Source organism: Rhinoderma darwinii, chromosome 7, assembly GCF_050947455.1.
Source record: "Rhinoderma darwinii isolate aRhiDar2 chromosome 7, aRhiDar2.hap1, whole genome shotgun sequence".
Lineage (NCBI taxonomy): Eukaryota > Metazoa > Chordata > Amphibia > Anura > Rhinodermatidae > Rhinoderma > Rhinoderma darwinii.
In genome coordinates, this window is record NC_134693.1 from 5,891,786 (window position 1) to 5,913,637 (window position 21,852).

Below are 21,852 nucleotides of genomic sequence, written 5' to 3' on the forward strand. Positions count from 1 at the left end.
TTAGGGTATGTTCACACACATATTTTCAGCCATTTTTCGGGCCGTAAACGCCAAGAAAAACGGCTTAAAAATTCGGGGGCTGATTGCCTCCAAACATCTGCCCATTGATTTCAATGGGAAAAACGGCGTTCTATTCCCATTCCATTCCATTCCCAAAACGCCTCGAAAAAGAGGTGCATTTCACTTCTTGAGACGTTTTTGGAGCCATTTTTCATTGAAACGGCTGAAAATCAGAGGCTGTTTACCCTTAAAAACAGCTATTTTCAGCCGTTTTTTGTTAAGCATGTGAACATAGCCTTACATTCTTGCTTTGTTATAGCAGTTTTCCTTGTAGCATTGGTGCATTTTTATCTTCGTTTGGCGTATACGCCAGGATTGCTCTACTGGCCGCCATTGGCTTCCATTGAATGTTCTATTCTTTTCAATACAGAGGCATCCCACAAAAAAAAGGTATACTGCGCGGTATAAGTTTATTTTTTTAACATTGGAGCCTTTTGCTGACATATCCAGCTGTATACAATTTAATGCATTGGGGGTTTAGTGCACGCACCAAACATAAACATGCGACGCAATGTAAGCCAGTCCTTAGCCATGCATTCTGTGAAAATATTGCTGGGCAGGGGTCCTACCAAATTCAACAAACATGATCCAGCACGGCCTATGGGACATATAAATGCAGCTGTATTGCTAAATATAACTAAGGCCTGATGCACACAACCGGAGCTGTGCGCACGGTTCATGATTACGGCAAGGACAAGCTGCGGAGTGTCATACACGGGTCGTCCACAGTCGCGGATCGTGCACACACAATATGCGCATTCATTTCAATAAGCCCGGACCGCAATTGTGGTCAGAAAAATTACTTGTCCTAATTTTTTTGAGCTGCGGGCAATGCACGGGCTGAAAATAATTTTTAAAGAAGCATAACAGAGGAGAATGACTAAATTATTCACTGGGCATTTTTTTATTTTGGGGTAAATGCGCATTAGCAATATTACATAGAAGATACAGATAAGTAGCGGTCTACTGAGCACTTCCCTATGTAACGTCCGCGGTCGTGTACCGCAGACTTCTCTCATCCTGCCGACACCTTCCTCCCCGGAGATGCCAGCAGATGTGGCCGTCCTGGCCTTCAGTGACCAGTAGGGTGCGCTCGCGCGAGCTCAGTCCCGGCCTCAAAGGGCCAGCGCGCACACATGTTAAAAATTGCCGAAGCAACCAATGATCACCTTGGACTATAAGCAGGGCCCTGCCCCTTCTCTCATTACCTGAGCGTTGTAGTGTTTTCCCGTGTCAGTCTAGCAAATGGTCCCTTCGTTTTTTCCTGTTCCCAGTGTTCCCGTTCCTGCTACCTGTATCCTGTATCCCGTGCCACCTTGTTTCTGTGCCTTAATAGAGTTGGAGTTGTGTTGTGTTACACCACGCCTGGTGTCTGCTGCCAAGGTCCCATCTGAGCCTAGTCATCGCTACTGTCTGCACTACCACAGGTACTCTTGCTCGGACTATAGACTTTACTTGGTACACTGTTTGGCCAGCTGCTATCGCGGTATGGCCCAGTGGGTCCACATACCCACAGATCGTGACACCCTACGTGTCACACATGAGCAGCTGACACTCGTATTTCTTCCGCGGATCTGTACACGGATCATCCCCATTGTAATTTAATTTTCAGTGCGCAATCCACATTAATAATGAACGGTCAACGGATATTTGTCTGATCGTTGCTGTTGGAATGTTTGCAGATTCTGCGTGAAATCCTCAAAGTGTGAACATGGCCTTAGGTTTAAAGTTACACAGGTTTTTGTTAATGAGTGCAGACAACAGTTTGATGATGAATTTTTCTTTTTATTAAATTTTCATGTTTTACATCAATAAACGGTACAAGCCGTAATATAATTATAGCTCTGCAGAAATCGCTTCATCAGATGTTTACAAATTAACCACAGAAAATCCTGCGAAAATCTCAGACAGCTAATGAAGCTCCGTATAAACCTTGTAACATTAACATCTTTATTGTATGTTTTGTATGAAGCTTCACATTCGAATGACAAAGGATCTTTGACGCTTTGGTCTCCGCTCCAATCATGACCCTAATGGTTTGTAGCCACATTTAGATGGTGATGTGAAGAACGGACCGGGAGGGTTTTTTCACAGTGGGTTTTTGATTGAGTTGCACCATTTGTACAGTTCCTCTCTCTATATATTATACAAATTATGCAAATCGCGCTGCTACAATCTCTGGCTGTATTATTTTTAAATAGAATCTAATCAGCCGCCTCTAATGTTGTTCCCTCCCTCATTAGCACCTTGCTGTTAAGTTAAATGAATTATGCGGCAACATAAATGCAACAAATATCTTGTATATATAAATAAATAAATATATATGTCTGCCTGTCTAGAAGAGGCTGGACGCAGCCGCAGGGTTAAGGGAAGCCGGCATGACCGTCCTGGTAGGGAAAGGGTTAATGAGGTGAGGGAAAGTTGGGTTGGAAGGAGCTGAAGGAGGGACGGGGAGGAGTTAAGGGGGACGGGGGGGGCTGTTACTGCGCTTCCCGCTGTTTCTCGGCATTGAGCCGGAAGCAGCGGGAGGAGTAACATAGAGTAAGCAAGCTCCCCGTTGCCCGGTTTTTAGAAATGGCAGAAGCCATTATGTTAGAGCGGCTGCGGGCCGCTGCTGTGCACCACGGTCCCGGATGGCTAGAGGAGACCGTGGCTGCAATAACGAGGATCCCGGACGCCGTTTCGCCACGTCGGGCACGGCGTTCGGGGTCTGTTGAAAGGGACAGGCTCCCCTCCCCCGGCCCCCTTACGAGCATGGCTATGGCGGCGGGGGGGGAGTCGGCAACAACCGCTCCTGCGCTGGGCAGGCAGAGAGCGGTGCCAGGGGTGACGGCGATGCAGGCTGGGTCGACCCGTCCCTCTCGGCGGTCCCGACCTCCAGAGCGCCTCAGTCCGGAGGTAGTCCCGCGGACACGGCGTCGCAGAGGGAGCCCGATCCCGGACGCTGCAGGCCAGGCAGCTGGGAGGACCGCCCCTTCCCAGGCCCTGCGTCCTGGCAGGAATCCCAGGCCGCGACGGGGTCCGGCGGTAAGCAGGGAGTCGCAGGCTGGGCTCCCTGTCACCCCTCCCCCATCAGATGGAAGACGTGGAGAACAAGGTACGGCCGCCCCGCATGGTGATGTTCCGGCCAGGGGGCAGGCTTCGTCAGGATCGTCTAGACGGACGCCTAGAGCTGCAGCGACGTCGAGGCAACAGGTCCGGTCGGAAGTCTGGGTCCCGGCGGTCGGGCGGCAGGTTGCCGGCCCATTGGTCAGCGCGTCCTCATCCCCGTTCCGAAGAGGTCGTTGGGAGGGACAGTCGTCGGCGAGAGAAGAACTGGAGGAAGGTGAACTGGACGTGTATCGTCGAGGTCAGGATGGTCCGGCTGACGGGAACACAGCGCCTGTGCAGCCCGGTGAGTGTATAACTCCATCATTGTCTTATCCAGCGATTTTTATGTCGGGTGTCGGCGGGGGGGCTGCTAGCATTGCATCGGGGGCTGGTAGTGGCGCGGGCGGACGCGACGGAGCGGGTTTGGCAGATTTAGTGGGTTGCTTACGGGAGCTGGTGGGGCGCCTGGATAGGGCCGCGGCGCCGGTAGTAACGGAAGTGTCTCCTGCGATAGTTTGGGAAGGCCCCAGGGACGTGGGATCGTTACAGGCGCGTCCTGCGGTGGCGGTTAGAGAGGCGGTCGCGGTGTCGGTACAGACCGAGGCACAGAAGGACGGCGATCGAGTGCGTATGGACGATCGTGCTCGGGGGGAGGTGTATGTTTGTTTTGAGGGTCCGTTGGGTGCGCATTTAAAGCAGGAGGTGCGCGATCGGATCTGGAAAGACGAATATGTTGAAATTTTTTCTCTCTTGCCGCTGGCTAAATTTAATTTGGATAAGAGCAAGCGGGATGAGAGTAAAAAGGACGAGGAGGAACGGCGGCGGTATAGGCTGATCCCGCAGACGTTCGTTAATTGGTCGCAGGCGTTCGCCATATTGGCTAGTGTGATAGGGGAAAAGGCGCCGGAAAATTGTTCGGCGCTGTTTTGTTATTTTGATGCCATTGGGGAGGCTCATAGGGCGTATGGGGGTCAGGCGTGGCTGCGATATGATGAGCAATTCCGTCAGCGGAAGGCGGTTCGGCCGGCGATTCGGTGGGACCAGAAGGATATTGCTCTCTGGTTACGGGTTACGGCTCCGGTTAGGCAGCCCTTTCCCGGGAGCGGTGGCCAGGGAGGCCAGTCTAGTCAGAGTGGACAAAGCGGCGGGGGAAAGGCGGGGTTTTGCTGGCAATTTAATGAAGGTCAGTGCAAGTTCGGGGCCACGTGCAAGTTCAAGCACGTGTGCTCCGAGTGTAATGGTGCATCACACGGGGCGGCAAAATGCTTGCGAAAAAAGAGGTCAGGGAACCAGCACGGGACTGGTCAAGGGGGTGTCGCCGGTGAGGGTGGAAAGGATGGCCCCTTATCTAAATGAGTATCCGGATAGGGCGGCAGCTAAGTTGCTTTATGAAGGGTTTCGTGTTGGGTTTGTTATTCCTCCACCTCCTTATGAGGTTCCGGTTACGCGGAGGAATTTAAAATCGGCTTACTTGCATGCGGAAGTCGTGTCGGAAAAGTTGTTAAAAGAAGTTTCGTTGGGTCGCATGCCGGGGCCATTTGTTGAGTCGCCGGTAAAAGATTTAGTTGTGTCCCCTTTGGGTATTGTCCCTAAACGCGAGCCCGGAAAGTTTCGTTTGATTCAACATTTATCGTATCCCAAAGGTTCGTCGGTAAATGACGGGATTGATCACGAGTTGTGTTCCGTAGTTTATACCTCATTCGATAAGGCGGTGGGGTTAGTGCGGGCTGCGGGTCCTGGGGCGCTGCTAGCAAAAACTGACATCGAGGCGGCGTTCAGGTTGTTGCCGGTTCATCCAGAAAGCCAACGGCTGTTGGGTTGTTTTTGGAATGGGGCTTTTTACGTGGATCGGTGCCTTCCGATGGGGTGTTCCCTTTCTTGTGCATACTTCGAGGCGTTTAGTAGCTTCGTGGAGTGGGTAACGAGGGGGGCATCCGGGGTCGACTCGTTGATCCATTACTTGGATGATTTTTTGTGCGTTGGCCCGGGGGGTTCGCCGGTTTGCGGTAATCTGCTTCATGCTCTACAGAAGGTGGCGAGGGATTTTGGGATTCCTTTGGCGCCGGAAAAAACGGAGGGCCCGGTAGCGACGATTTGTTTTTTGGGAATCGAAATAGACTCGGTGGCAATGGAGTGTCGTCTCCCGGCGGATAAGTTGGGTGCTTTGAGGCTGGAGGTTCGACGGGCTTGTAGAAGGAAGAAAATGTCGCTGAGGGAGCTTCAGTCGCTGCTGGGGAAGTTGAATTTCGCTTGCCGGATTATGCCGATGGGAAGGGTGTTTGGTAGAAGGTTGGCGGCGGCAACGGCGGGAGTGCGTGCGCCGCATCATTTTGTGCGGCTCAAGGAGGAGCACCGAGCTGATCTTCAGGTTTGGGATGACTTCTTGGGCCAGTACAATGGTCGCTCGCTATGGATGGCCCCAGCGCAGGATACGAGTGATTTGAATATTTTCACGGATGCGGCTGGGGCGGGTGGCTTTGGAGCTTACGGGGGAGGTCCGTGGTGCGCAGGTCAATGGCCGGCTAGCTGGGTGTCCAGTGGACTCACGCGGAAGCTGGCCCTGCTCGAGCTGTTTCCCATCGTGGTGGCGGCTACCATTTGGGGGGACAGGCTCAGGGATAAGAAGGTCCGTTTTTACTGCGACAACATGGGGGTGGTGCTTGCCATTAACAACATCACGGCGTCTTCTCCTCCGGTAGTTCAATTGTTGCGACATTTAGTGTTGGTGTGTTTGTCGTTGAACGCGTGGGTGGTGGCGGTGCATGTCCCGGGTGTACGGAATTGTATTGCTGATGCTCTTTCTCGCTCGCAGTGGGACCGGTTTCGGCAATTGGCCCCGGGAGCGGAACGTCTCGGTTTGGCTTGTCCGGAGCATCTTTGGGATCTGGTATCGGTCCCGTAGAGCAGCTGTTACAAAGGTCTTTGGCGCGCACGACGTGGAGTGCTTATGCTGCTTGTTGGAGGCAGTGGGAGGAGTGGGTAAGAGAGTTGGGTGACGTCAATACGGATAGAGACAGGTTGGTGGCACTTTTGTATTGGTTAGGGGATGCCTGGGAGGCGGGGTTTTCAGTAGCGAAGGTGAACCGGTTCATATCTGCTGTGGCGTTTGGGCTTAAGTTGCGGGGCTTGCGGGATGTATCGAAGGAATTTCTGGTATCGCAGGCTTTGAAGGGGTTGCGCAGAGGTAGGGTGGAGGCGGATAGTAGAAGGCCGGTGTCGTTTGCTTTGCTTGGCTCGTTGGGGGGTTCATTAGCATCGGTATGTCGTTCTTCAGATGAAATGGATCTGTTCCGGTTGGCTTTTTCGTTAGCGTTCTTCGGAGCATTTAGAATAGGTGAGTTGGTGTCGCCAAGTACTAAACAGGCAGGGGGGCTGAGATCTGGGGAGGTGAGCCTTTTTGCAGATCGGCTGGAGGTATGGTTGCGTAGATCTAAAACTGACCAAGTAGGGAAGGGTAAACTGATAGTTTTGTTCGCTCTCCCGGGGTCGGTCATGTGTCCAGTGGAGTGCATGCGGGGTTTTAAGAGAAACAGGGGGTCTCCAGATTTGCTTTTGTTACGTCATGAGGACGGGTCGTTTTTGTCCAGGTTTCAGTTTGGAGCTGTATTTAAAAAATGTTTGACGGCAGTGGGGGTTGCGGCAGGCTCATATTCATCTCATTCCTTCCGGATTGGCGCAGCAACGGAAGCGGGGCGCTGGGGGTTGGATGACGAGGGGGTGAGGCGTATTGGTCGTTGGGAGTCTAAAAGGTTTAAGTCCTATGTCCGCCCCCATATGTTGTAATTTTGTTGTTTATGTTTGAAAATGTTATATGGTGGTGCCTAACTGTGTTTTCCGTTTCAGATTCGCCTCCTTGTCTGGTGTGGTTGATGGGTCATTCGTACGTGCACTGGGGGGCTTTGAGGGCGGACGTCCGCCCGGATGGTCGCCAGTTGCGCATTCCGCGACAGGATGCGGTTGTGCATTGGCTGGGTTTTAGAGGTATGTCTTGGAACAGGGTGTTGGCGGAATTCCAGACATATGTGCGGCTTGATAGGGTTCCGGAGGTTCTAGTGTTGCACGTGGGTGGGAATGATTTAGGAGTCCGCCCTTTTCGTGAGTTGGTGCGGGATATCAAACATGATATGTTGTGTTTGTGGGTATCTTATCCCAAGTTGGTGGTAGTGTGGTCGGACATAGTCCCAAGAAAGCATTGGCGGTTAGCTAGATCGGTGGAGAGAGTCAATAAGGCTCGCATAAAAGTTAACCGGGCGGTGTCTCGTTTTGTGGCAAAGAACGGGGGCATTTGCGTGAGGCATAGGGATTTGGAGTCAGGAGTGGGGAATTTCTGGAGAAGTGACGGGGTTCATCTGACCGAGGTTGGCATTGATCTTTGGAGCTTGGCGATAGCAGAAGGCATAGAAAGGGCGGTGGTGGTGTGGAGGAACTCACAGGCTTAAGGTGGTCAAGGCCTGTTTCGCGGTGGCGGGGGGAGTCCTTGAGGCCAGTCAGTACAAAATGGTGGGGGGGTCGCATCGGGGGTATGCGTCCCCCAAAAAAGGTACATGGTTGAAGACTTCATCGGGTGTTATCCCTTTGAAGTGGTCTTCTGGTAGAAGGTATATCACTTGAAGGCTTCATCGGGTGTTATCCCTTTGAAGTGGACTTCTAGTGGTCGGTATATCACTTGAGGGCTTCATCGGGTGTTATCCCCTTGAAGTGGACTTCTAGTGGTTGGAGCCATCTGCAGAGGTGAACGGTGCTTCCGAGCTGGTTTACGGCTGGAGGTAATTGGTGGTTTGCAGATGGCTAATTCGGTGTGTTCTTGAAAGGAACATCTGAAGGGGCTTCAAGGACTTCCTCTGCTCGGGTTAATGTTAACGTTTAATTGTTATTTATGATTCTGACCCATGTTGGGTCATGTGAATTATTAGGAGGAATTCTCTGGTGGATTCCTAACTAGTTATCCGAATGTTTCGGATTTAAATTGTTTTTATAAAACTGTGAAATTAATAAACGGCTGCTGTGGCCATTTCACATCCAACCTCGGTGTCATGTGTCTTTACTAAATGGGGGTGGGGGGATAGTATGGTCTAAGGTTAACACACGACTCTACCTAGGCAGGTCAAGAAGAGGCTGGACGCAGCCGCAGGGTTAAGGGAAGCCGGCATGACCGTCCTGGTAGGGAAAGGGTTAATGAGGTGAGGGAAAGTTGGGTTGGAAGGAGCTGAAGGAGGGACGGGGAGGAGTTAAGGGGGACGGGGGGGGCTGTTACTGCGCTTCCCGCTGTTTCTCGGCATTGAGCCGGAAGCAGCGGGAGGAGTAACATAGAGTAAGCAAGCTCCCACCCTCCCACCCTTGGTTTGTTACTCCTTAGGTCTTATGTACGTCCGTCTATGAGTGTTGTGTGTTATTTTGTGTGCTTATTTAACTTGTTTTTCTTTTTTCCGGAGTAGGTTCTGTTGTCATGGCAGCTGGCGGGGGGAGACCTTGAGGCCAGTCAGTACAAAATGGTGGGGGGGTCGCATCGGGGGTATGCGTCCCCCAAAAAAGGTACATGGTTGAAGACTTCATCGGGTGTTATCCCTTTGAAGTGGTCTTCTGGTAGAAGGTATATCACTTGAAGGCTTCATCGGGTGTTATCCCTTTGAAGTGGACTTCTAGTGGTCGGTATATCACTTGAGGGCTTCATCGGGTGTTATCCCCTTGAAGTGGACTTCTAGTGGTTGGAGCCATCTGCAGAGGTGAACGGTGCTTCCGAGCTGGTTTACGGCTGGAGGTAATTGGTGGTTTGCAGATGGCTAATTCGGTGTGTTCTTGAAAGGAACATCTGAAGGGGCTTCAAGGACTTCCTCTGCTCGGGTTAATGTTAACGTTTAATTGTTATTTATGATTCTGACCCATGTTGGGTCATGTGAATTATTAGGAGGAATTCTCTGGTGGATTCCTAACTAGTTATCCGAATGTTTCGGATTTAAATTGTTTTTATAAAACTGTGAAATTAATAAACGGCTGCTGTGGCCATTTCACATCCAACCTCGGTGTCATGTGTCTTTACTAAATGGGGGTGGGGGATAGTATGGTTTAAGGTTAACACACGACTCTACCTAGGCAGGTCAAGTGGTGTCTGAATACAGGAACTGCAATAATCTAGATAACGACATAAACACCATTGATTCAGATGGACAAGCGGCCGTCCTTATGCACAATAGTATCATTAGTGAGCAGACTTGTTTGTGCACAATTTCGAGGTGCACCAGCTGTTTTATTGCCAATGGAATTATGTTTAACATGTTTGATAATTCTGGGCACCTTAGACCTCTGCCCTTGCTCCTTGGCTGCAAGCCCTAAATCACGACAGCTTTCAAAAGTGCACTGGTCCTTTAGGCCGGGTTCCCACGTAGCGTAAACGCTGCAGAATTCCCATAACGGAATTTTGTGCGGAAATTCTGCAGCGTTTACAGTAGCAGCAAAGTGGGTGAGATGTAGTAAATCCCATGCACAGGCTGCGAGAAAAAAACCGCAGCGTGAACGTTAATAACTTGACCTGCGGTGTGGAATTTAATTCCGCAGCATGTCAGTTTATGCTGCGTTTCTGTTGATTTTTCTATGCAAGTTTTCCCCGTAGAATTCAATGGGGATGCAAAACCCGCAAGAGAAAGCCAAGCATTGCGACTTTTGCGGCATAACGCTGCATTTACGCCGCAAAAATCGCAATGCAGGAAAAAATAATCATACTTACCCAGAAAGTTCTCCTTTTTCCTGCAGTCCGACATCCTGGAATGACATTTCATCACAGGCTTAAGCGTCATATGGCCTGCAACGTCTTCCACAGAGGCTGGACGGGACGTCAGAGGAGGGAGGGGGTTAGTATGAACGGCTTTCGTCCGCAGAGGCATTTCCGTCCGGAATTTCCTTCCTCAATGTGGTGCGATTTTTCGGACAGAATGTCCCGGAGGTTCCAGATCGAACATGCTGCGTGATTTTTACGCAGCGTATACGTCCCATGGGAACCCGGCCTTAAGTTCTCATGCACCCAGCGCTATTACAGCTCCATGCAGGAGCTGTATATTTGAGATTAGTAAATCGTTTCCCAATGTAAAACTTTCCTGATACAAAAGAATGGGATGTGATCCTGTGGTTGCCACTACATATTTGATTCATGCAAGTAACTGTAATACAGTCAGGGTATGTGCACACGACCTATTTTCAGACGTAACAGAGGCGTTTTACGCCTCGAATTACGCCTGAAAAGACGGCTCCAATACGTCGGCAAACATCTGTCCATTGCCTGCAATGGGTTTTACTGTGTTCTGTGCAGACAAGGTGTAATTTTACGCGTCGCTGTCAAAAGACGGCGCGTAAAATGATGCCCGCATCAAAGAAGTGCAGGACACTTCTTGGGATGTATTTGGAGCCGTTTTTCAATGACGCCAATGAAGAACAGCTCCAGTTACGTCCGTAAAAGACGCAGCGAAAAACGCGAGTACATGCAAAAACGTCTGAAATGCAGGAGCTGTTTTTTCTTGAAAACAGCTCCTTAATTTCAGACGTATTTTGCGCTGTCGTGTGAACATACCCTCATGTGTATGAGATTGCTGCAGTGGCAAACAACCAGAAGAGAATGGCAATATATTAGATTTGTGGCAAAATATAGCCTCATGTATACTTGTGTAGTTAGTCTTAATGTACGGATGTTTGCATTTGTGATTCTGCAGTGATCCGTGTCTATGTATCTAATCATATGTGACTGACAACGTCGTCTTTCTTTGACTCGGTTATGTATCTTTATAGCTATAGTTTTGTCTGGCACACATTAAAAAGGATCTTCACCATTGTATCTTCTGCTGAAGATAGATATTTATAGGCTGTGTTCTATGGAGATGTGTAAGTATGAGTGCGAAGATGACGTGACGTGACGTGACTCATGTGTTACCTGACTGTATAATAACGGTACAGTGAGGAACAGAGAAGATTACACGGTTCTGTGCTCTGGATCTTTTTAAAACCCTTGCAATGTATCAGCCCATGGTCCTTCTGTTGTAAGGAAAAGTGATCTGCAGCTGGACCAGGGTAGGAGTGAGAAAATTAACTACTCTAGAGACTTTAAGCAAGCTATAGACCACCATGTATAGCAGGGCCGGCCTTAGGATAGATAACGCCACGTGCAAAATTTTATATTGGCGCTCCACCCCATCATAAAAAAATGCCCCATAAAAAAAGTATAATACCCCACTCAGTAGAATATCCCCTAAGTGCCACAAACAGTATATTGCCCCCTGTAGTGCCACTACACAGTATAATATCCCCTTAGTGGCCCCCACATAGTATAATGTCCCCCCTCCCCTGGTGCCACACACAGCCCCTCTTGTAGATAGTGCCCCCTGTAGATTCTGCCATATAGCCCCCACGTCCCCCTTGTAGACAGTGCCCCCACCTCCCCTTTGTAAACAGTGCCCCCAAACAAATAAAACAAATTTTTACTCACCTGCAATAAACGGAGCTGCTCCACAACGCCGACAGGATCCTTGTGTAGGCTGGCGTGATCCAGTGGCATCATCACGCCGGCCTGCGCAGGCATACTGTCCCTGCGCTTGATAGGCTGCAGGCCGAACGGACTTAGGATTTAATGGTATATGCATCCTAAGGACGCAGATGCTATTGCATGTGGGGTCGCTACCACTGTAGTAGACATATAGCGGCTGCTCTCATGCCCTCATGCCCGGTGGAGCTGCTAGCTACTATGGCTGCTACAGTGGTAGTTACCCAACTGAGCAGAGAAGGAGCACCCAGGTTGAAAGACATTCTGCAGAATTGCCTGGCCCGGGCGTTTCACAAGTAGGGGAAGGGAGTCAGCCCAGCGCCCCCTTCCACCTGCTGGAGTGATGCGCCCTGTGTGATGGCACAGGTCGCACACCCCAAAGGCCAGCCCTGTGTTTAGTCTGTCTTTGGTCTACCCACAGAGTTCAGGCCGCAAATCATTGCAAAACAGTCTATTGTAGTTCTTCTCAAACTGTGAAATGGTGAGGAGCCCCTTTTTCTTGGTGAGGTGCAGCTGGGGAGGCAATTTTGACAGAGTTGATCATAAGCTGCATCGGCCTGTCTATGGTTGCACTGATCTCTGGTTTAGCTACATACCTGACTTCTTTTGTGCTCACTTCAATGTTCTTCTTGGTTCAGAAGACAAATTAAGGTACATTTTCTAATACTTTGCCAAGGACAATGACCATTCGTGCAGCCCACACATCGCCATGTTCTTGCTGCAGAAAAAGATTGAGAAACCGTGATCTATCGGCTTTTAACATGCTGCAGGGAAGCTACGGGGGATTTGTTTGTTTGTTTTTCAAACATTTTTTAAATTACAAAGAGGTAAAAAGGTTATTGAAAAAGAAGCAATTGACTGGTTACAAATAAAATAAAATATAAGTAGGCTAAATACTAGGCCTGGAAGGCATGAGCAATACAAACAGTTTAAGGCTCTGTTCACATCTGCGTTGGGGTCCCTTTCTGGCGTTCCGTCGGAGGTTTCCGTCAGAACGGGACCCTGAGCAGACACAAACTGACACTGACGGAAACCAGAGGTTTCGGTTTCCATCACCATTGATTTCAATGGTGACGGAGACGGTGCCTGTGTTTTCCGTTTGTCTCTTTTGTGCACCGGACCAGTCGTTTTGCCGGAAGCAATAGAGAACAATAGCGTAGTCGAATAGTTTCCGTCGGTGTCAGTTTGTGTCTTCTCAGGGTCCCGTTCTGTCGAAAACCTCCGACGGAATTTCAGAACGGGACCCCAACGCAGATGTGAACAGAGCCTAACCATGTCAAGAGACAACCGGATCAGAAGGCAATATGACAAAATAAAAGACCAATTGTGGTTGGCCATATACTAACCATAATTAGCGGCAAAGTTTAGCCATGTCACAATTGTGTGCCGAGAATTTGATTTTGCTCTTTTGCTGCAGCTTTAGACCTTTCCTTCTTCAATCATCTTGTACGTTTTCTGGGACCTGCGTATGTAAATATTTATAAATATAAATATTGAGAAATAAGTGGCCATATGCTAAAAACACGCAAACCTCGAATAAAACATCTGTTACTGATAGAAGACCTTGTTACGTGCAGACGGATTTCTATTTACCAGGATTTAGCCTTGGGAAGGAAAAAAATCATTCCCGACGTACCCAACTGTCATGGAGATCTCATTTCTCGGACCCACTGACTGCTCAGTAGAGTCTCAGTGCTAGTAATTATTTCTTACAATAGGCTGGGGGTCAGCTCTTTTGCCCCATTTATGTTGTACTCATCCCGTACTAACCCCAGGCCCTATTCTACGCTCCAGCTCCATCCTCCGTGACCTTACATCCCACTCTCATTTTATCTCTCCTTCAGTCTCAGTGTTAAACTCTCCTCCATGTCGTGTTGTAGTAAAGCAGCTAAAGCAAAGGGTTCACGGTTAAGAAAATTGACTTGGCCTCCTTCGCGAGTTGTAAAATTACCCAACTTGGTATTTGAATTAATATTAGGCTGCTGATTCAGTTTACAGCCCCTCTGATTAGCTATTGAGGACATGAGGTTTTAGTGTTGTTTTCTTTGAAAACCTGCTATGCCTGTATTAACAAAGCAAATGGATTTATTCTGTAATGTGTCTTGAGTGCAGAATATGAAATGCATGAGAGTTTTCTTAACACTAGATTTAGATTTACAGTGTTTTGTGCTGCAATAAAGGAACGTACTAACCTATTGTCTAATGCACAGGAGAGGCTGCAGACCGTGTGCTGTGCAGCAGCATGTATGTCACAGGCAATCTGAATACTTAAAGGGGTTGTCGACTACCGGACAACTGATGACCTATCTTTGGATAGGTCATTAGTGCATAATCGGTGCGGGTCCGACACCCTGGACCCCGCACTGGCCAGCTGCTCCGGACACTGGACGTCTATGACGGAAGCAGGTGGCTGCAGCTTTGCTCTATTAAGTGAATAAGAGCAGAGCTGAAGTTCTGCAGCATGGCCGCTATGCATTGTACGGAGCCAACTTCTTGCGGCTCTGTAAACAGCTTACTGTGCAATGACATCCGGTGCCCGCAGGCAGCCGAAACAGCTGATTGGCGCGGGATCTGGGTGTCGGACCCACACCTATCATATATTGATGACCTATCCGCTGGATAGGTCAACAGTTGTCCGGTAGTGTATAACCCCTTTAAGCCCCCTTGTTGGCAATACCCTTATATCATCTATAGGGAATAGGGAGCCAGGAGGAGGGCTATGCAGATTTGGAGTTGTCACTCAATGCTTCCATATATTGTTGCTATGTAACAGCCTCGGCGCATTCTGTCTGATTCTTTATTGCTCAGAAACCTACAAGAAACAGAGGTGATATCAGAAATCATGATTACAGTATTGCACATTATCCGCATTGCAAATCAGCATGTGGTGTGGATATATTATGCGTGGATTACGCCTATCGGACACCTTGTGATCCCAGCCTATCAGACAGCTTTACTTTACAAAAATACATCAATACATATATTTTATTGATTGGGCAAAATAAAAAGAAAGCTGGAGTAGTATTTTTTATAAACCTCACTGAATTTGGAGACTTACAGTACCGTCAATTACTATAAATGCTTGAAAAACATTACACAAATTAGATGGTTTCTATGGCACTAAAATGACTGTACACAAAATGTTAAACATAACTTTACAATTTACGCCTTTTAAGAATCAGTCCCAGAGCTGAGATTAGCATATGTTTTATTATACTCACGTACAGCCCATACAGCTTATTCTCTGGACGGGAGCATATATTGTGGCTTGTCCTTAGGGCAAGCTGTATAAGCTACGGTAGGGTGGGTATAATTTTTTTTTTTAAAGCGTAATGTAAATTGCTAAGTTGTTTTTCCGCTTAGCATTCAATAACTGTGCAATTGTAGTCCTACCTATAAATTACTTTCTAGTTGTCTATGTTTAGTGGTTTACACCCATGTATACCAAGAGAGCTTAACTAATATATAGCTAAACCACATTTTGTAACAGAGGTGTAGGTTGCGCACCTTACACTCATGAGTCCTTAGAGAACTTAGTTAATTTATATTGCCAAACGACAATTACATTTTATTTTATTTGAACAGAGGTAAAGGCAGAGCGGCTTGCACCCTTTGTTCTTAGGGAGCTTAGTTAATGTATATTGCCAAAGTACTATTTCTAATGTCTTAGGCCTCATGTACAGGACCGTATTTTTGCAGCCGCAATTTATCTGCATTTTTGCGGATAAATTGCGGACCCATTCTTTTCTATGTCCCCATGCACACGACCATGATTTACACACATGCTTGAGAAAGGCTCACATTGAACTGAAACGTCGCACACGAGTGGAATAAACGGATCATTATTTTCACAAATTTGGTTGTGCTGCCTCACTTTCCTTTCTATGTATATTGAAGGGTCATTGGACTGTGACCTAAGAGGCTTGCACCCAACTTATATCCTTTTGTCCAGTGCTGCTGATATTTGCTTGTTATTTACACGTATTGGTGTGGGGGCCGCAGATCCGGACAGCAAAAAGTCAGGACAAGTCATTTTACGGTCCGGATTTGCGGATTCACAAATACTGGTGAATTGTTTTGTATTCGTGAGTCTGGGTGACACACCTATGCACAACCAGGGTTTTTTTTCAGCCTGACGGATCACAATGGACCCGTGGTTTTGCTGACCGCAAAACCAATACGGTCGTGTGCATGAGGCTTTAACAGAAGTGTAGGTTGAAGCTCCTGGACACAAATACATAATCAGTTCTGGGCCCCCCCTTTCACCTCTGCAACTCCTATAGATATTCCACTGTAATTGAAGATTTTACCTGGTATGATACATAATCGGATAAAGAGCCACGTGTTTATGAAAGCATTATATTAGTGGTGGCTGCTAATCAAATCTAGCAGAGTTTTATAAAGGATTGGTATAAAAATATACAGAATATATTTAGATGTTGCAGAGTATTTTACACTGTACCCAGGAGGGACCGCGGTATTATCTCAGGCATTCTTTCTCCGTGCTAAAAAGTAGTTATTAGTCAGCTAAGTGTACGGGTTTATCTGGAGGATGACTACATTTTATTTGTTATTTTAGAAAAGTTCAACTTTAAGTGATCAATTTTCATAAAATTACAAACTTTCTTCAATTTTTTTAAATTATAATTATTTTTTTTGAACGGTGGGCGAATCATTTGAGCAAAAGTAATGCAGTTATGATGCCACGGCTTGTACAAATAGGATTTACTGCTGACTGTGTGTCCTTCTGGGGGGGACCTATAAGGGTATGTGCACACGACCAATTTTCAGGCGTAATGGAAGCGTTTTACGCCTCGAATTACGCCTGAAAAGACAGCTCCAATACGTCGGCAAACATCTGCCCATTGCTTGCAATGGGTCCTACGATGTTTTGTGCAGATGAGGTGTAATTTTACATGTCGCTGTCAAAATACGGCACGTAAAATGACGGCTCGTCAAAGGAAGTGCAGGACACTTCTTGGGACGTTTTTGGAGCCGTTTTCTCATAGACTCTATTGAAAACAGCTCCAAAAACGGCCGTAAAAAACGCTGTGAAAAACGCGAGTTGCTCAAAAAACTTTTCCCTTGAAAACAGCTCCGTATTTTGAGACGTTTTTGACTCTTGGGGGTATTCACACTGTGCGGTTTTGGCGTTCTTTTTGCAATGCAGCCAAAAACCATACTGAAAAAAAAAACGTGTGCATTTTTAGGGCATGACCACACGTGGCGGATTTCCTCCGCAACTGTCCGCATCAATGCCGCACAGAATCTGCGTTGCAGATTCTGCAGCGGATCTGCCCAAAATGTGCAGAAAATTGATGCGGACTAGCTGCTGCGGACTGCGGGAAAAGTGCTTCCCTTCTCCCTATCAGTGCAGGATAGAGAGAAGGGACAGCACTTTCCCTAGGGAAAGTAAAAGAATTTCATACTTACCGGCCGTTGTCTTGGTGACGCGTCCCTCTTTCGGCATCCAGCCCGACCTCCCTGGATGACGCACCAGTCCATGTGACCGCTGCAGCCTGTGCTTGGCCTGTGATTGGCTGCAGCCGTCACTTACACTGAAACGTCATCCTGGGAGGCCGGACTGGAGACAGACGCAGGGAGTTCTCGGTAAGTATGAACTTATATGTTTTTTACAGATACATGTATATTGAGATCGGTAGTCACTGTCCCGGGTGCAGAAACAGTTACTGCCGATCGCTTAACTCTTTCAGCACCCTGGACAGTGACTATTTACAGACGTCTCCTAGCAACGCTCCCGTCATTACGGGAGCCCCATTGACTTCCTCAGTCTGGCTGTAGACCTAGAAATACATAGGTCCAGCCAGAATGAAGAAATGTCATGGTAGTAAAAACAATACGCTCCGCAGCACACATAAGATCTGCGGACTTCATTGCGGAATTTTGACTCTCCATTGAAGTCAATGGAGAAATTCCGCCATGAGTCCGCCACTGCTCCGCAACAGACAGAGCATGCTGCGGACACCAAATTCCGCTCCGCAGCCTATGCTCCGCAGCGGAATTTTACGCCTCGTCTAAACGAACACTGCTAAATTAAAGTGTAAGTCAATGGACAAACGGCACCGCTGCGGATTAACGCTGCGGAGTGTCCGCAGCGGAATTTAAGTGAAATTCCGCCACGTGTGAACCCGCCCTTACAGCGATATGCATCGGTTTTGAAGTTAGCACGAAAACCTCGGCAAATCGTGGTTAAAATTCATGCGGTTTTTGGGCTGCGCAACTAAAAATGTGGCAAAACCGCACCGTGTGAATACACCCTTAGGTCCCATGCACACGATGGATGATCTACGGACCCATTTATTTCTATAGGCCACGGACACCATTCAGTATATTTACTGATGCGTATCCGGGCCGTGAAAATTATCTGCAAATTATAGAACATGTCCTATTCTTGTCCGCAATTGTGGCACGGACTCCCCATAGAAGTCTATGGGCACGGATCATGAGTCTGTAATTGCGGAAGCGTTGCTATGCGACGTCAGGGGATTCCGCAAGAAAATGGCGCCTGAGCAATTATGTGACCTTTTCAAGGAGTTGGGACATGGTGGGGACATCATTTGTAGCCTCCTTTTTTTTTGCGGATATGTAAGTACGGATGCACTAAGGACCGTATTAGCTCTGCACCAGCTGAATAAAATATTTGCGGAGTTCACGCAAGAACATAACCAGATGCTTGTAGATTAAATATAAATAAACACATAAAATAATCGTTTTCGGGGAATTGATCTTGACCGCTATTTTGGTTTGTGAACTGATGGTTGTAATATAAATCTTTACACCTGTACTTGGAGAGCCCTAATCTGTAGTCTCATCTAGGTATAATCTGTATGACTAAATTAGGTCTCATGCACACGACCGTAAGGGTTTTTACTGTCCGCAATTACGGATCTGACGGCTATGAATACACATGCGTAGCCGTCTGCAATTTGCGGAAGTGCCCATTGACTTCTATGGGATAGTCCGTGCCGCAATTGCGAACAAGAATAGGACATGTTCTATATTTTGCGGATCATTTCTACGAACACGCCTGTAAATATACGGAAGGGGTACGTGGCCAATAGAAATTAATGGGTTCGCGCTTTCATCCATAATTACGGATCTGTAAATATGGATGAAAACTACAGTCATGTGCATGGGGCTTTATTGCTTTTTTTATTCTCAGTAGCATAGTGCTGCCTCCTCTGTGCTAATGTAATGGGCAGCGCCCGCCAATGGTGCGTATTTTAAATGTTGGTTCATGAGTTCGGCTGAGTCTCCAGGACTGGGAACATTAGTCTGGCACTTTTTTATTTTTTGCTGTTTTTGTCCTACCTCAGGCACTTTGAATGCCTCCGTATAATGAGAGACAACGCGGCAGGATGGCGAGATGAAATCTTTAAGCACAAATGAGAGACTGTAGAGAGAGGAGCCGGGGAGTTCAGCGCCTGTATAATGTCTCAAAGAGCCATCCAAGCAGTGTGAAATGGGCAAGGAAAAGAGAGAGTCTAATTAACCCCCCGGAGTGTGTTCAGATGTAGAGTCTGTCTGCGAAAGAGACTGATATTTCATCCAATCAGAACACAAAACCAGCGCCAGCTCTTTTATTAATGGAGACTTTTTGTTTTTTCTTTTTCCCTCCGGTTACATTGAGTTTATAGAATCTTCTCTCTTGCCGAAATGAGACCTCGGTGATTTGGCAGTCCGAGATGTTACGTCAAAGTAACACCTGTTACCGGAGTCATCGCCAGATGATCTTGGTCCCCATCGCCGCCCTCGATCTTCTGCACTTCTCCAGTCTCGTGATTTGTATTCAAGGCTCCACAGGTCCCATTTGTCCATATTGTCTGGGCCAAATTTCGCTGCTATGATTGAGTCTGAATGGGCTTTCCTTAAAAGAAAAGTTTTCTATTTGAAGTTGCTTTATATGAAACGCTCCTAATAAGATTTCCACCGCTTGAATATGTGCAAACACTAGATAAGTGTTGTAAATAAGTTTACAATTTGATTTATGATGTGCAGGAGGAACAGTATTCTGAAGATATAACATCAAACCTTTCCCTGTGAACTATTTGAAGGCTTGATATATATTTTTTTTTTACCAAGCTGTTGGGTACAGCCGCCACCTTTTTAGGATCCTGAGTGAGGATTAGTGATGTCATCATGCAGACACATGTCATCAAGTAGGATAGGCACCCTGATCGCAGAATAGCATAGCCCCCTCATCCCAGAATGGCATTAGAAATCCATGGAAGGTCCTCTCCATCCCCAATCCATATATACAGAGTGTTGTCCTGATGGACGTTTGTGCTGTAAAGTGTAGTGGAAATTCATCCATGGACACGGAGCTCTTGTATAGCACTTGTTTTTCTCGGCGCTTCCGAGGCAGGGAATGAACTTTCATGTAACAACCAGCATTGTGCACTTAACATTCTCTGGATACGTCTTCTCTTATATTCCAGGCCTGTAATATCCCCGAACAATCATCTCTTCCCTGTCATTGTCTCTTCTCTGTATTTTTAGAGCAATATGTTGATATTTGACTTCTTCTGCGGTTTCATTGTAACGCTCTGTTCATCTTCTTCCTATTTCATGATGATATAATGATATATGGGATTAAGTTATTGATTTTGGGAGGACGTGTTATTACATTATTATCAGCAGATACACATTATGGCTTCATTATAGACCTTCTCATACAAGCGTCATGTTTTATAGATTTGCTCAAGCCGAACGTTTGAAATTAGTTATTAATGATACTGTGAATGTCATTGTATCAGGGAAATGAAGAGTTGATGTGATGTGCTGGGTAATGGGCTGTCAGAACATGCAACACCCTGCACATCCCACCCTGCACATCATACCCTGCACCGTGGGGGCATATAATTACCTGAGGAAAAGAATAAACCTGAAAGCATGGAGTAGCGGAAATATTACCGGTATTATGTGATCATTGGCACCAGTCCACCCATGTGATAAGAACAGCGAGGACAGCGCTGTATGATGTGAGGAGGGGAATGGAGGCAAGTGGTTGTTTACAGACTGAGAGTTACATGGTGGAAGCAGCAGTGTCTCCCAGCATCACAGAGTATTTCAGGAGAGGAAAGTGCTGATTTTATGAGAGATCACAGATGAGTTACATACTGCAAGGAGCAGTATCTCCCAGCAGCACAGATTATTTCAGGAGAGGGAAGTGCTGATTTTATGAGAGATCACAGATGAGTTACATACTGTAAGGAGCAGTGTCTCCCAGCAGCACAGATTATTTCAGGAGAGGAGAGTATTGATTTTGAGGGAGATCACGGATGAGTTACATACTCTAGGGAGCCATGTCTTCCAGCAGCACAGATTATTTCAGGAGCAGGACATGCTGATTTTATGGGAGATCACAGATGAGTTACATACTGTAAGGAGCAGTATCTCCCAGCAGCACAGATTATTTCAGGAGAGGAAAGTGCTGATTTTATGAGAGATCACAGATGAGTTACATACTGCAAGGAGCAGTATCTCCCAGCAGCACAGATTATTTCAGGAGAGGGAAGTGCTGATTTTATGAGAGATCACAGATGAGTTACATACTGTAAGGAGCAGTGTCTCCCAGCAGCACAGATTATTTCAGGAGAGGGAAGAGCTGATTTTATGGGAGATCACAGATGAGTTACATATTGTAAGGAGCAGTATCTCCCAGCAGCACAGATTATTTCAGGAGAGGGAAGTGCTGATTTTATGGGAGATCACAGATGAGTTACATACTGTAAGGAGCAGTATCTCCCAGCAGCACAGATTATTTCAGGAGAGGGAAGTGCTGAATTTATAAGAGGTAGTGACTTGTCCACTGATGGGGTGATGTATGTGTCAGGGCAATGCTACAATGTTCAGAAAGGAATGGAGATGAGCGGGAGATGACAGAGTTAGTGGAGTGAGCATTGTTTGCTAGCAGCACAGAGTATTTCCGCAGTGTATTAGGCAAATACGTTGTCATTATATGTTAGGTGAGGCCTGGCTCTTCGCTAAGTTCTGGAGATCAATTGACCATAGCGGTCGGTTATTCTATATGGTCAGCACCTTTTTCCTTCATCAGTGAAGGGTAAAAATTTAAATATTATCAAAATACCTTTAAACTTAATGTGCGATCATAATCAATCAGATAAAGCATCATCCTAACTAGCCACCCACCCTACACA